This window comes from Apteryx mantelli, chromosome 6 (assembly GCF_036417845.1).
Source record: "Apteryx mantelli isolate bAptMan1 chromosome 6, bAptMan1.hap1, whole genome shotgun sequence".
Lineage (NCBI taxonomy): Eukaryota > Metazoa > Chordata > Aves > Apterygiformes > Apterygidae > Apteryx > Apteryx mantelli.
The window spans coordinates 13,535,739-13,549,814 of NC_089983.1; positions in this window are offsets into that span (position 1 = coordinate 13,535,739).

The window sequence follows — 14,076 nt, forward strand, 5'->3', positions numbered from 1 at the left end:
TCCTTCCTTAAGGAAAACTGAAAAACAGTTCTTCCCAAATATTGGTGTTCTTAAAGAATTTTTTTTTAAATCTCTCTCATCCTCAGATAGAAATGTACTTTAGTGTATTAAAGCTGGTTAACTTTTCATAATTGCTGTTGTCATACTGCATTAATGTTGGCACTGGTGCAACTGAAAGTGTTAGTTATAGCCTACTTAATCATTATTAATATTGTACAAACAAGTTGCGGGACCCAAACATGCCCTTGCTAGCCCAAACAGAGAGCTTAAACACTGTCTGCTAGCCTGGAGATTGCACTATAAGAATTAACAGTGAAGGGAGTAGGTTTACTCCTTAACATACAGGTTGTATCCTGTGTTGGTGTGATGCACATGCATGGCTTGCTTCTTATTACACTGAAGTGTGAAGATGGAAAGAGGTAGAAATGCAGAATAAGACTTAAAGATGTAGCAGAGACAGGAGCCAGACCAATGAATTTGTTTATTTTGTATATTTACCTATGTCTTGTCAGAACTTTTGCAAACAAGTGTCAAAATCCATCTTCCTGTGGTGGTTCAATTTGGATTCAGTCGTTCTTCCTTCTAGTATGTTACTTTTATTTGCTTAATACATTGATAATGTTTCTCTTTACTTTTGTTCCTTTTGATCCTTTCAGCTACTGTTAAGAGGAAACAAATGCATGTTATAAAGGTTATGTACCTATATCTTTTTGAAGGTAAAAGATAAGTTATAAGGCAGTATGTGGCCATCAACAGATTTCTCCAGATAACGAAAGCAGCTCTATTAAAATTTTGACCTAATTATGACTAATCAATCAGTTGCCCAAATTGTGATGGAAACACTTGTGGGGTGTTTTTTCCCCCTTTTTAATGGGATTAGACTCATTCTGCATGCAATTACAAATAAACATACTGACTTTTCTGTAAGATATTTTATGGCTTTAGATTTCCAAATGTGTCTAACATTTCATTTTCCAGTCTGTTCTAGAAAGTTGTCATTTCCCGAGTTATTGCCAACAAACTGTACTTCTGATTGAATCTGAGGTCAGGATAATGTTGCAGTCAAAGTCAGCATATTTTCACCTACCACAATTAGTTAATGTTCATACAGCACTTTTATGGATGTAAAGAACTTCTAAGTGTTCAATATTATCAAGAATTATCTTCAGTATTCTTTCTTATTTTTAGCGTTCGTTCAATAGTTTTTGTGAAATGCATTGGTAGAAAGCACAGTGGGGTTTTTTTTTTAGGCTTAGAAGAAAACACACTAAAGAAATTCTAGTATTGTATGTATTTTATTTTCTATTTCTGAGTTTACACAGCCTTTTCTAACAAAAACTGTTACTGTTCATTTTTTCTGTGCTTAACAAATTTCATTTCTCCCTCACAATCCTTCATTTTTTGTATGGTCTCTCTTGCCTGTGTTTGTAAAGAGATTGTGTTTCGTTTCCCATTACTGATAATTAATTTAAAATAGTTTGTGATGAGAAGGGCTGGGGGAACAGGAGTTAAAACAGCATTCAGTGAGTTGTGCTGCCATTACTTTCTCTGAAGCAGGCTGGTAGTGTGTAGAAACCTAGGCTGCATTATATTGGATTTTTATACTGTATGGCTTTGTCTCCTTCATTAAACATCAGTGATATCTAATCTGTAAAACAGGGATGTAGATAAAAATGTTGTAGAATAGCTAAGCCAATAATACCAGATAGATTAGTTCAGTGCATTTTTTTCATTGCACTCTCTTCTAAATATGCTACAGCAAAAACTTGATAAATTTATATCAAAGAGCTGAAATTACAAACATTCTTGGTGTGTGAGTCTGAGTTGTTTGTCTGTTTTCTTCTGTACTTAGGTTTATCTTTAGGATGGCATTTTATTCTCATTTCCTTTTTTTGTTTGAGTACTGTGGCATGTCCGTATCATTAGTAAAGGATGATAGTACTGAAGATACTTAGGTAGAATGATAGTACTGTATTTAGTGTTTTTGTAAATGTACTATTTTCTCTCAAGTTTATAAGGGAAAGAATTAACATTTGCAAAAGGCTTTGCTGACCTGTGAATCTGAGCTCCGTTGTACCTAATCCTTAATAAATTTGTGAATTACATCTGGAGTGCGGGAATGTGCTTCCAAGTCATTCAGACTATGGAAATTTTGCCCAATGTGTTAATTTTTTTCCTTCAGCAGTGTTTTAAAGACGTACATTGAGGTCTCATCAATGCCTCGAAGGACAGCCAAAATGCTCAAGCTTTAAGAGGGTTTGAAAGGACAAAGCAGTGAAATTTGGCGCAAGTTTAGACCCTTGTTTTTAACTTTTAATTTAATGTTTCCAACACTTGAAGAGGATGATCACTTATATCACAGTCTCAAGTATGTACTTTTAAGGAAGGTTCACAATTTTATTTCTAAATTATGAATTCTGATGGCATTTGTATGCTAAGTGTGCGTACTTCTGTGGGCAAAGTTTTTTAAAACTGCATGTTTAAACCAAATGCAGCTGATGCAAATGGAGGTCACATAGCATCTCAGGTGTCTGAAGATCATGTTATAAGCAGTGTGTGGGAGGATATGTGGTCGTCTTCAACTTCTTACTATGTCACTTAATGCATGCAGAATTTTTGTTTTGTGATTGCAAAACATATGCCTCTGCTTACACTGAAAATTAATGCTGGAACCAGTATTAAGTAAAGGGGAAGGGAACAAATTGTACTTGATGCAAGAGACTTGGATATGGCATAAAAGGTCTTTATGCCATTCTCTGTGTGCTATCAAGGCTTTATCCATTCATATTTGTGCATGCATTGGGCTTATTTGTCAGCTAGACATTATTTTATTGAAAGATGGATCTGAAACAAATCCTCATGTTGAAGTAACTAAGACTTTGGAAAGTTTGGACGCAGAGCCTAATTTTGCAGTTTGAATAATACATGAATTTAATAAATTACAGAACTGCTATATCTGCTCCATTCAACAGAGGGCAATAGGGCACAAATCCAGTAAGTTACACCCCAACTCAACTAAGGAATTTCAAGCAAGCTTCCATCAATTCAAGGGGACCTATTTCTAAGCTTAAACTAAAGGCTTTAAGTCACTCTATTGATTTAGAGCCAGAATGGTCCATCTGTAGTATAATACTCGTTCTCGGTGCTGATCTGAGATCATGGGTGTCAATACAAAAACCTCCAGTGATGTAAATGGGCTCTGGATTGGGCCGTAAACAGGATGTGCCATACTGTGGAGTATTTATTCCATTATTCATACTCTGAGAATATTTGTGCCTGTTTGACTGAAATATATGAATCATTTTGCTAGGCAGTTACAACTACAGAAAAGAATAATTTTTATGTGAATTTACTTGTCTTGTACCAAAATGCCCAAGAAAGTCAATTGCATCAGAGTTCCTCATCTGCCGATTCCAATTAGACTTTTATTTAGCTTGCTTTTGTTCAGTGGCTTACATGTTGGATAGCATAAAATCAAAAATCACTTTCTATTGCTCTGCCTTAAGCCGAAATGCTAATTCTTGCTGTGTTCTTAACTGATGTTTTGTTAGCCTGTATCACAACATAGGTGACTGCATAAATAGGCTGCCACTGTTCTTCTCCCAGCTGCAGAGCTGCCTCAGGCAAGCTAACTATAGCTTTATTTTTGAGTGGTATGTCAAAACCATCTATTTTTAAATCAAATTAGAAAATGCCTTAGTACTGTAATACCAGGCTTCACTTTCACTTTCAGCTATCCAAAAGCTCAGTTTTTCATATTCATAGATTTGGTTATAAAATTTAACTTTTCTGAAGAAAAAAATACATGAAAGCCTCTTCAATTATTAAAGTTTTGGAGCGTAGATATGAGTCATAAGCATTTTAAAAATATATTTATACTTTTACCTCCAAGGTGAAATGTGAAGGATGTAGGGTTGCACCAACCAGATGAGGAAAACAAATAATTCTTGTTTTCTTCATTCTCTGAATGACTTTCTATTAGTTATCTTGAAAATATTTCTTTATGACAAGCTGATATTATGCATGTTTTAAATGTGGGAAAAGTGAGGTAAGATGTTTAAGAGCAAAATATTAAAAAATGCTCATTAATTTTGGCTGTTTTCGTTTTCAAATAAAGAGGCCTGCTGACTGAGTTTTAGAGGTTTGAATGGCCCAGATGCTGTTTCAAGTCTTTGCTGGGTATTTATGAAGATCAGGCCCTAGGTGATCTGAAATAAGTGCATAAAGTGGCATTCAAAATTAATGGAGATCCTTGAAAATTTGGGGATAAGCAACTTTCCAAAATCCACAAGAGAAACAAACTCTCCAGTTCTTTTCTTAATTCAGATCAATAGAGTGTACTACAGGGACCTGACTTTTCTACTGACTTTGGAGCCTTGCTAAAGTGATTGGAGTTTACATCTTAATTACATGGGCCAAACTGCATTTACCTCCTGTGGATTAATATTTTAATCTGAAAGGAGCCACCCTTTTTTCAGTGGAACCATTCTCAAAACATGAAAGTCTTCAGCATAAGGAATGAGTAGCCTATAGTTGCCCATAGGTAGGTAATGTGAAGCATGTATGCAAATGATTTTGGAAGTGTTTGCTGTATTAAATAATAGTCCTCTTTCAGAGATTAATTTTCTATAACTAAGCACTTTTTTAAAGATAAATGGCTCTGTGCTACTTTTAGAACACTCAGTTTACTTTGTTAAATTATTAACCAGTTTTTATCATCAGTAAGGGAGTTTTTATAGAAATGAGAACAGGATCTTACTCACTGGTTATTTTTAAAATGTGCCAACGTGAAGGCTTGTACTCGTGACAAGGCTCATGAAGTGTAACAGGGCTGTTGTGGTCTGGATTTTAAAGAAATTACAGAAAATAGGTATAGGAAAAGCTCTTTTGAGGCACAAAGCTCCATCCAGGTTTGGTCCTCACAGTATGTGTTACATTCTGCTTCTGAAGTCAGTGGATGCTGAGACTGCTCAGCAGCTCTTGTTAAGTTTTTAATCATATCATGGGATCCAGCTAGTAGATTATGAATATTGAAGCATGAGGGAAATTGATATTTAAGAAGCCTTAATTTGGCAGTAAGCATTTTCTGTCTTGACATAGGGCATGGCTTGGCAGTAGGCTATACATAATCTTCTCTCTCATCTCCTGCTTTTTTTATTTGCATTAGGGGCTGGAGGTACAGAAGCATTGAAGTCCTGTTTTGATAAGGGCCTGACAGAAGGAAGGTCCAACTGCTGCACTGTCAGGCAGTACAACTGGTGGGTTGCTGGGGGTGAAATATTTGGAAGTCCTACCTCCTAAATTCTCCATGATTTGCCTGGAGGGTACCAATATACCTGGTCCCCAGCAATTCCAAATTCTGGGCAAGTAGAGCAGAGTCAGGCCTGAGAAGCCTCAGTTACGACATCTGCCAGCTTTCCAGCTTCTGAGCAACTCCACGTCTGAGGTCAGTGAGTCTAGGAAGAGACAGACCGTTCCTGAGCTGAAACTCCACCCTCCTTTGTGGGGAACTCAAAACAAAACAAACTAGGTTTTACTCCAGGTTACAATTAAATATAGTGTAAGAATATATCAAAATCCACCGTTGAAAACTGAACTACCTTTCTGCAGACTACAGTTTACCTGTATGGCTGAAAGGCTGAACAAAGAAAAAAAATGGAGGAAAATACTTCAGTGAAGGATGGTGTAACAAATGAGAATTGAGACAACGTGGGGGTACCTCTTCCTCTTAGGCCCTAGAGAATTACTTTCTCCAACTAAATTTCAAAACCTCTTTTTTTTATCTTGTAAGCCAAGTTCTTCCTATTCAGTTGCTTAATCACATAAGTATTTTTTGAGCAAATGTGGCTGTCATGAAGGTGATTTGTGAAATCCTTGAACTTGCATTACATGGCCATTTTTTTTCCTACTAGTCTCAGTATGCCCAAAGTTAAAAACTAAGATTCAGGAACATCATTCTCCGTCTTGCTCTGCTGTGGTATGTTTCCACTCCTGCAATTTGCACTACACAAAACCGTATTTTATTTTCATGGAAAATTACTAAATTTCAAAGTTGTATGTGAATACATCCATCTAGCAGTTTACACAGCAAAATGCTCTTCTGATGTTGGAAAGGCATGTTCACTGGATGGCTGGGAAGGGGCCTAATCCTTTTCCTCCCAGCACAAGGAGTGCATACCACTATGTACCTTGACCAGAGAGCCTTCTAGATATTCAGCCACCTTTCATAGTGGGGCAGAAATGTCTGCTGGTGATGGTAATAAAAAAAAATTCTCATGTAAATTCCTTGAAGGCAACTTTACTGCAAAAGTGGAAAAAATGTAAGAAATCTCTGCTATCTCCAAGAGTCAATTGGAAAGTAACAGGGCTTGCTGTCAGCCTAATTCAAATCCCTCCAGGGGTTTGTGCTAGGTGGAGGTTGGGTTTGGCAGGATAAGTGGGAGTGAAAATATCTGGAGGGTTGAGTGAAGAAAGAAACACATTTTTCCCTCCTTTGTGGGATAGGACTGGAATAACCCAAGTATTGCAAGTGGATTAAGACTTAGCTAAAGCAAAATGGATCTTAGACTTTGCATGTGGCTGATGTCAAGCACTATTTTTTTTTCCTGAGTAGGAAAGAAAATGGAAAGACCATTTATTATGTTCATCTTTTTTAAATTCCTTTTGATGATTATTTATTGTAAAATTTATTGTAAAATTGAATGTTTACATTGTATGTAGTGATGACAAATTCTGGGGTTTCTATATACTTATTACCAGTGAAATTACCAGTGCTTTAGGAAGTATTAATAGGGGCCATAATCTACAGGAGGGTATTTCCCACAGAACAGACTCTTCTATGTGAATCTAAGCTCTGCATTTATTTCTGGTTTTACAAAGCTCTTAGAAAATTGTTACATTATAGGTCATAATTATATCCTTTTAGAAAAACCTCTAAGACTTGTTTCTAAAGCTGAAGTTACTGGATGATGCAGATGGTAGAACAAAACTGAATGATAACGTTAAACTGATGGCTTCTGACATCTAGAAAGAATGGCAGTGTAAAAGACCAGTTTGTTTTGAAGCTGAAACTTTTCTAAAGTCAAGACAGTGAGTTAAAGGTCAGTTCAAGCTTGGTTATTCTTCAGGGACAGTGACAGCAAACAGATGTCTCAAAAACAGTTTAAAAAAAAAAAAAAAAACTTGGAGCCTTAGAAGACATCACAGCTTCTTCCATCAAATCAGAGTTAATTTTCAAGGGAGACAGCAAATGATCTCTCAGTGTCTCCTTCCAAGCTTTCTGAGACCTGTGAAAAGGCATGGTATGAAGTTTGCTGGATGACCATTTGGCATTTCTTGTCTTACTATTTGCAGTTCCATTGAAGTGACAATGTAACATCACAACAGATGAACCAGAAAGAGACCTGGAAAAAAAGCTGCTTGCCTGATACTGGAAAATCACTTGACGGAATCTGAGATGTGCTACCAGGAAAGCAACCCAGAGAACTCCCATACTTCCAGAGCTGTTAGGAGAGGAATTCCTGAATACTGACCCAAAAAACTCATTGACAAATGCCTCAGTTCCAAAGGTGACCTGAAGACAGGAAGCCAAAGAAAAGGTAAAGAGAAAAGGATATGCTGTTTCCCCTGACACCACAAAAACTGGGGTGGCATTACCTAGGCCTTTTTTCCCCATCATGATAGTACGAAAGGGGGAGGGTGATCTGGCTGCAATAGGAATTCTAGAATAGGAGCCTCTGATGCCCGATCTGACTGGCAGCAGGGTGCCTAAGAATTTGGAGAGGTGCTGCCCAGTGCCTCTGCTGGACAGAGAGGTTTCCTCCAAAGAGGAGCCTGGAAGCAGTGGTGAGGAGGGAGAAGGAGTTCAGTGCATAATGCATGTACCTACTTGCAAGTGTGTAGTGGTGAGTTTTCTGGGCCCTTAGAAGGGGGCCAGTCAGCTGAGGCCTCCTTGTCATGTTTCAAGCAAAGGCCATCAGGCCCAAGCACAACATGTTTTAGGTGTGATGCTCAACCCCTTTTCTCTGCTGCCAGCTCTGCTTTTTCTTTTCACGATGCCTCAGCCTGACATTTAGGAATCCCCCACGAGAAGTGAATAGTGACAGGCTTTCTGTGCACTTGGTGGAGTCCTTCCACAGGGAAAATGCTCTGGAAGTGCGCTTGTCCTGATGCGTCCTGAAGAACCCAGATGCTCTTACACAATCGCTACCATATCCTAGTCCTCTTCCCTCCCACCTCCTGCCAAACAGCATGATGGTGAATATGAAAGGGTGAGGGTGATCTGACTGTAATGGGCCTTCTGATATCAGGGTCACTGATGCCCAGACTAACTGGTAGGAGGATGTCCCTCTCTATTGCCCAAGTCTTCTGACAAAACCTGTGTGGGTCAAGGTCTGTGTAGGAGGACAGTGTTCCTCAGTAGAGGAATATGACTCCTGGGATAAGATTAAGGTTGTGCTCCCTTGCTAGAACCTTTGACTTGCTCCAAATGGGATCCTTGTCCAGGCTACCTTGCCAAATGTCCAGCACCTGCCTCTTTGAGGTCAAGCTCCCCTTGGCTCAGGTGACTCACCAGCACAGTCCAAATGAGACTTTCCCTGGACATGGCCAGACCCCACATTCCCACCAAGCTATGCATGCTCCTGGAGCCTTAACTGGGCAGCTCTCGCTGAATAAGGCTCTTTGGGCACCCCAGAGCCTGTCCCTGGCAGATGAATGCCATGTGGCAACCCAGCCTCTGGAGAGGCAGCAGAGTTGTGTGCTCTTCCAAACTTCTCCGTGGGAGTGAGCTAGCTTGGAGGATCCCCCTGCCAACAGGCTACCTGGGCAATACTGACTGCTTCTGGCTGATAAGTGGTGTCTCTGTCGGGAAGCACATGCATAAAGCCCTGTGATATTTTAAAAGTGGGCACTTGTTAGCGTGTGATTTGCAACAGCGATGGTAAGAGGTTAGCTGGATAAGCATTTGGCACTTTCCATCATAGTACTATCTTTTTCGGTGTATGTTCTCTGGCTAGAACATATCCCAGAAAGGAAGCTTCTTCCCTAATACTTGCATCTGAATTTTAGACTTTCCTTTGAAAGTCATCATCCCTTTTCTCCAAGAAAGTTAATATTAAAATTAAAGTTCAATTTCATTCATGACTACTATATTTTTTTTTCATTGTCTTGATTATAAAATGTGAACTATCATTCCTGTGCCGGTCCATACTGATCATCTTTTCTTTATGAAGAAGAATAGTCAATCAGGTTGTGAAAGTAACTTGAATATTATTTTTCTAGATGTGGACTAAAGCTATGCTGTAACCTTATATATATATTTATATATGTGTGTGTGTGTATACGTTATAATCATGCTGCTGAAAAATCTTATCCTTTTTGTTACTGGGTCAATTAGACTGTTACTGGGCAGGTTAGACTGTATTTGTACCATGTTTTTGTGCTTCACATTTCATTGCTGCATGATAAATAGAACAGTGTTATCTGAAACTTTTGGGTATTATCATGCTTTGGGTATCTTTCAGTGGTGTTGTAGACTGAAAAGTTAGATATAATTAAGAACGCTTCTATATTCAAATTGTGCTTTAGTACATTTTAAACTGTAAAACAAACTTATTATCATCTCTGAATCAGAATCCAAAGGAGATGGAATGATTTTTAAATGCCACTGTGAATAGCAACCTCCACATCTAAAATCTGTATTGTAAACATGCAGCCTTTTCACTTCTAGGTGACTGGAAAATTGGTTAAAAATGTAAAGGTGGTCTGGCTGCTTTACCTAAGGCCAGATTGACTACTGAATTTATGGAGTCTGAGTTGACTGGGCTAACAGAAAGGAGGATCAGGGCCTATAAGACTTAGCATGAACCTGTTTTTAAGTGGTATAATTGAAGTGAAAGCATTTTGCATTCAGTACAGATTATTTAATCTATTCCCTCTCTTTTAATTAAAGATTCGGAGAATGAGCAGGGAGCGAAGCCTCTACTCATAATGACATATGCGCATTGGTTCAACTGTTCACTTAAAATTAATGGTTAACTTGAAAAGTGACCATCAAACTCGCATGTTCTATCACCAGTGAAAGAAAAATCCCAAGGGAAGGTTAGCATTTACCCAGTATCTATGCTTTTTAGTAGTTAAAGTTGTTACCGCCTGCAATTTGCCATCTTAGTACTATAACGTATCAGTGGCTAGAGCTTGATTGCTGCCTCTCTTCTCACTCATCTCTAGAAGGTCCCGCTTCTGCTCGCAGTGATGCTGGCAGAGGAGCTCTCAGCGGTCCATCACTCCCAGAATGTGTCGCTGCAGCTCGGCACCCTGAGAGCTCTGCAGCCAGAGCCATGGCGGGGGCAGCCTAAAGGCCAACAGGGCAGTTCAAGCCATGGTAGCAAGCTGGGAGATGCTGTATCTGCATGTGCAGAGGGCATTCCCTGCCACCTGTGCATGTTATGCCCTTGATGACCTAGTTTTACGAAGAAAAAACATTTCTTCCCTCTTCATAACTACAGCAACAGAGGGTTTTATTAATGTTTGCCACTATAGAGAAAAGGTTACAGTGTTTTAATTTTACTAGGTTACCTTAAAACCTGTAAGATCTTAATGAAGATAGCTTGTGATCAGCCGTCAGTCCTATATGCACTCTTCTGGAAGTGAGTCTGTAGGGATGACTCAGGCTTGGCAACCCACAAAAGATTTTCCCTCTGTAAAACAAATAGTTACATTTTTAAAATGTAAGACAGTTTCTTCATTGCACTCTTGAGAGGAGGAAAAAAAAAGACTGCTAGAATGATCACGAATATTTTAAACTTGAGCTCTGCAGTTCAGCTGGATGACAGCTTGTATAAACCAAACTACGTTTTATACCCTGACTGGATATAGGCACATTAGTGCTTCCAGTACAGACTCTAGTTTTGGCTTTGCAACACATTGCCTTTGCAGATATATCTGGGACCAAAAAAGGGCTCCAGAAACCAGCATTTAAGGTTGCTTTAAACCTATCCATGTGCTTATCTAAGCCTGGACTGAGGGCTGTTACCACCTGACCACACCTGTAAGGGCTTCTCTCATGCTGGAAACTGCTAAATACAAGACATCTCTCCCCCCAGCCCAGCAGCAGAGAGGAAGTACCATGTGAACTCTGCCCAGTGATTTGCCTGTCTCTTAAGCTCTTAAGAGGGTAGTGAAGGCAGATTTAGGGTAGCTTTTTAGCTGAAAAAAGTGCCCCAGAGAATCTGAAGTCATATGAACAAGCCTGAAAGCCTTAGTCCATGCCTGGACTAGGAAACCAGGGAGAGGTTTCAAGCAGGGCAGCTCCAACACAGTAACCAGTGCTGTTTTACACTGGACTGTATAGAGTACTGCAGTGCAGAGTAGGAAAGTCACGTTTAAGACAATTGGGGGTCACAAAAATAGTGGGTTTCTTTAACTGTTGTAAAATAGGCTGACATTCTGTACTATGCTGCTGAGGGGCCAATCTTTCTGAAGCAGAAAGGGAATTGTGTGGGTTTCTTGTGGTTGTTACTTGGCAAAATAATGCAAAAGGGGTGAAAGAACTTTGACTACATTGCTTTTTTTCTAAGCATGATTTTTTTTACTACAGCAATGCTTCTTGTCCATATCCATTCAGCCATTGTTATTTCCCCACAAAAATTGTAGATGGAATAATGTTGTTGAAGGACTGACGCATCGTTTAAACAGTGGCCAAATCAATGGATGTTTATGGCTGTTTAGAAGCTACTTTCTCTTCTATAAGAGAAGCCAATTTATCTATAGGTAGAGTGAGGAAAAAGGCATTTTGTGCTCAGCAGGATCTCTTAGCTAAAAGGGAGTTTCATTGATTGTGCAAGTGTGTGGGAGGGCAAGAAAAATTTTGGGATGGGGCCAAAATAACAACAACAATAACAAAATAAAGGCAGGAAAACACTGTACAGTGGGAAGGGCCTTAAACTGCCTTTGGCCTGCAGAGGTCAGATTGTACTTCAGACTGTGCAGTTGATCTGATTTGTTTCTTTGGGAAAGTTCCCCTGCCATTTTATACTTCAATTCACCAAACTCTACCAGTTGAAGTGTATTTATTTATTATTTTTTGGAATTCTTTTGTACTCCAAGCTCTACATGAAGCATCAGTACAGAAGAATAATAATAAAAATGAAGAATAATTCAAGTTTCTATGACAGAGTTCTCAATTTTGAAGCCATATGATGCAAGTTTTGTGCATGCATTTATTAAGGGAAGAGGATTTGGTCTGAAACAATTTAATCGGAAGTGAGATTCCTTTTGACTTTGGTTGCTCAGGCACTAGCTGCTTGCATTGCTTTGATTATATGCAGACTGGTCCCTAGGAGCAGCTAGTTTTCTGGAGTTGATTACAATAAGCAAATATTTTCTTTTGCAAGATGATGCATTCCTACAGTTTTCTTAACATTAAGGTGAAACTCCTCACCTATGATAGTGTAGTTAGTGCAATTGAACCTTAATTGGATATGTGAGCAGCTCTTGGTGTTGTCTCATTTCAAGCACAATTCAAGCTGGCACGCACATGCGTGCACACAATGTTGGTATGTTTCATACATAATTCATGCAGCAAGCCTGGAGTGATTTTTTTTCAGAGTTACAGGTGCACAGAGACACACATGCTGCATAAGGGTACAGAGCAGCCATCACCTGCTGCCGAGCTACTTGCCATGCTACTTTAGCCTGTCTGCAGCAAGAAATTGCTATGGAATCATTATGCAATGATGTCTTTGGTTTCTCAAGGCAATGATCTTGGAAAAGGAAGTGACCTCCCTTCCTTATTTAGGGTATTTCTAGTGCCCACATAGGGGATGAAGGGCTTGAAGCTGAAAGATGGTTAAACTTGGAGCACTTCTTAATCATAGAATGTGGATGGAATTTAAGAGACAACAGCAAATTAATTAGTTCCCTCTAAGAAGTAGATCTGTAATAATAGAAAAAGATATTTTGAAGTATAGGTTTTGAATAATAAATCTTGGGGGGGGGGAAGTATTGGAAAAGTAGCACTTGAGTATGCACTTTTTCAATTGGGTGTGTTGCAAAGATACTTTGTATGGGATACAATAATGCTGGTTTAATTTCCAGGGAAGTCTTCAAAAACTACTAGCATTTCTGTAGTAACAATCCATAAAAATATGTGTTTAAATGTATAGTTAACCTGTGGGATAAGCAACTCTGGAGAATCGTGGTGAACATATGCCTGTAGAGACCTTTGGAGGGGAGTCTGTGAGTGAAAGCTTTGAAGAATGGCAGCAACAGGATAAAGGGCATAATTTCAAATCACACAAGTGTGGGCTCTTTACAGTCCACATTGTCAGGCTCTGTGGCTGTTATGGTGATTGTGAGAGAAGTGTCCTCTTCTGTGGTTGTGATGACTTGTCTTTTTTTGTGTTCTAGAGACTTGTGGCTGAGATTTTTGCCAAGAAAACTAGCAAGAGGACTATGCGGTGCATAAGACATTAGAAAAGACTATGTGCATCTTATTTGCCTACTTGCCAAAATGACAAAACAGGGGAAGTAATTCCCTGAAATGACTTGCATTGTGGTGCTGGCAGTTGGATTATAGTAAACTAGTAAAATATTATTGGGTTGTGATTATTGCTGTGCTTTGAGAGATTGAAACTCACCTTCATTGCAGCTTCCTTAGCAAGCAAGGATCTGCTAAAGGAAATAGCAGCACAAATTATGCAAAGCATTCACTGTGATCTGTGTGTAATTTTACTGCAGTTTTACAGAATAGATATGTTAACATTACCAGATGTTGTCTTTAGCAGGTGGGTGCTGAGCATCAAATCTGCAAGTGACCTTTTCAAAATTTGGGAACCCGTAGGCCCAGACTGATTGGAGGGGAGAAACTGAAAGACTGTTTTCTTTAATTGTATATCAAGCTTGTAAGGAAATGAGTTTAGAAGATCTTTTTTGGGGGGTACAAATCTGGAATTAACATCCAACTCAGCAATATATCTTTTTGTCACATAAATAACTTGCAGTAACTCACGTGTAGCAGACACCTAAGCCTTCAGTCCAGAACTTTGGTATCACTCTGCACTGATTTTTCTTAAA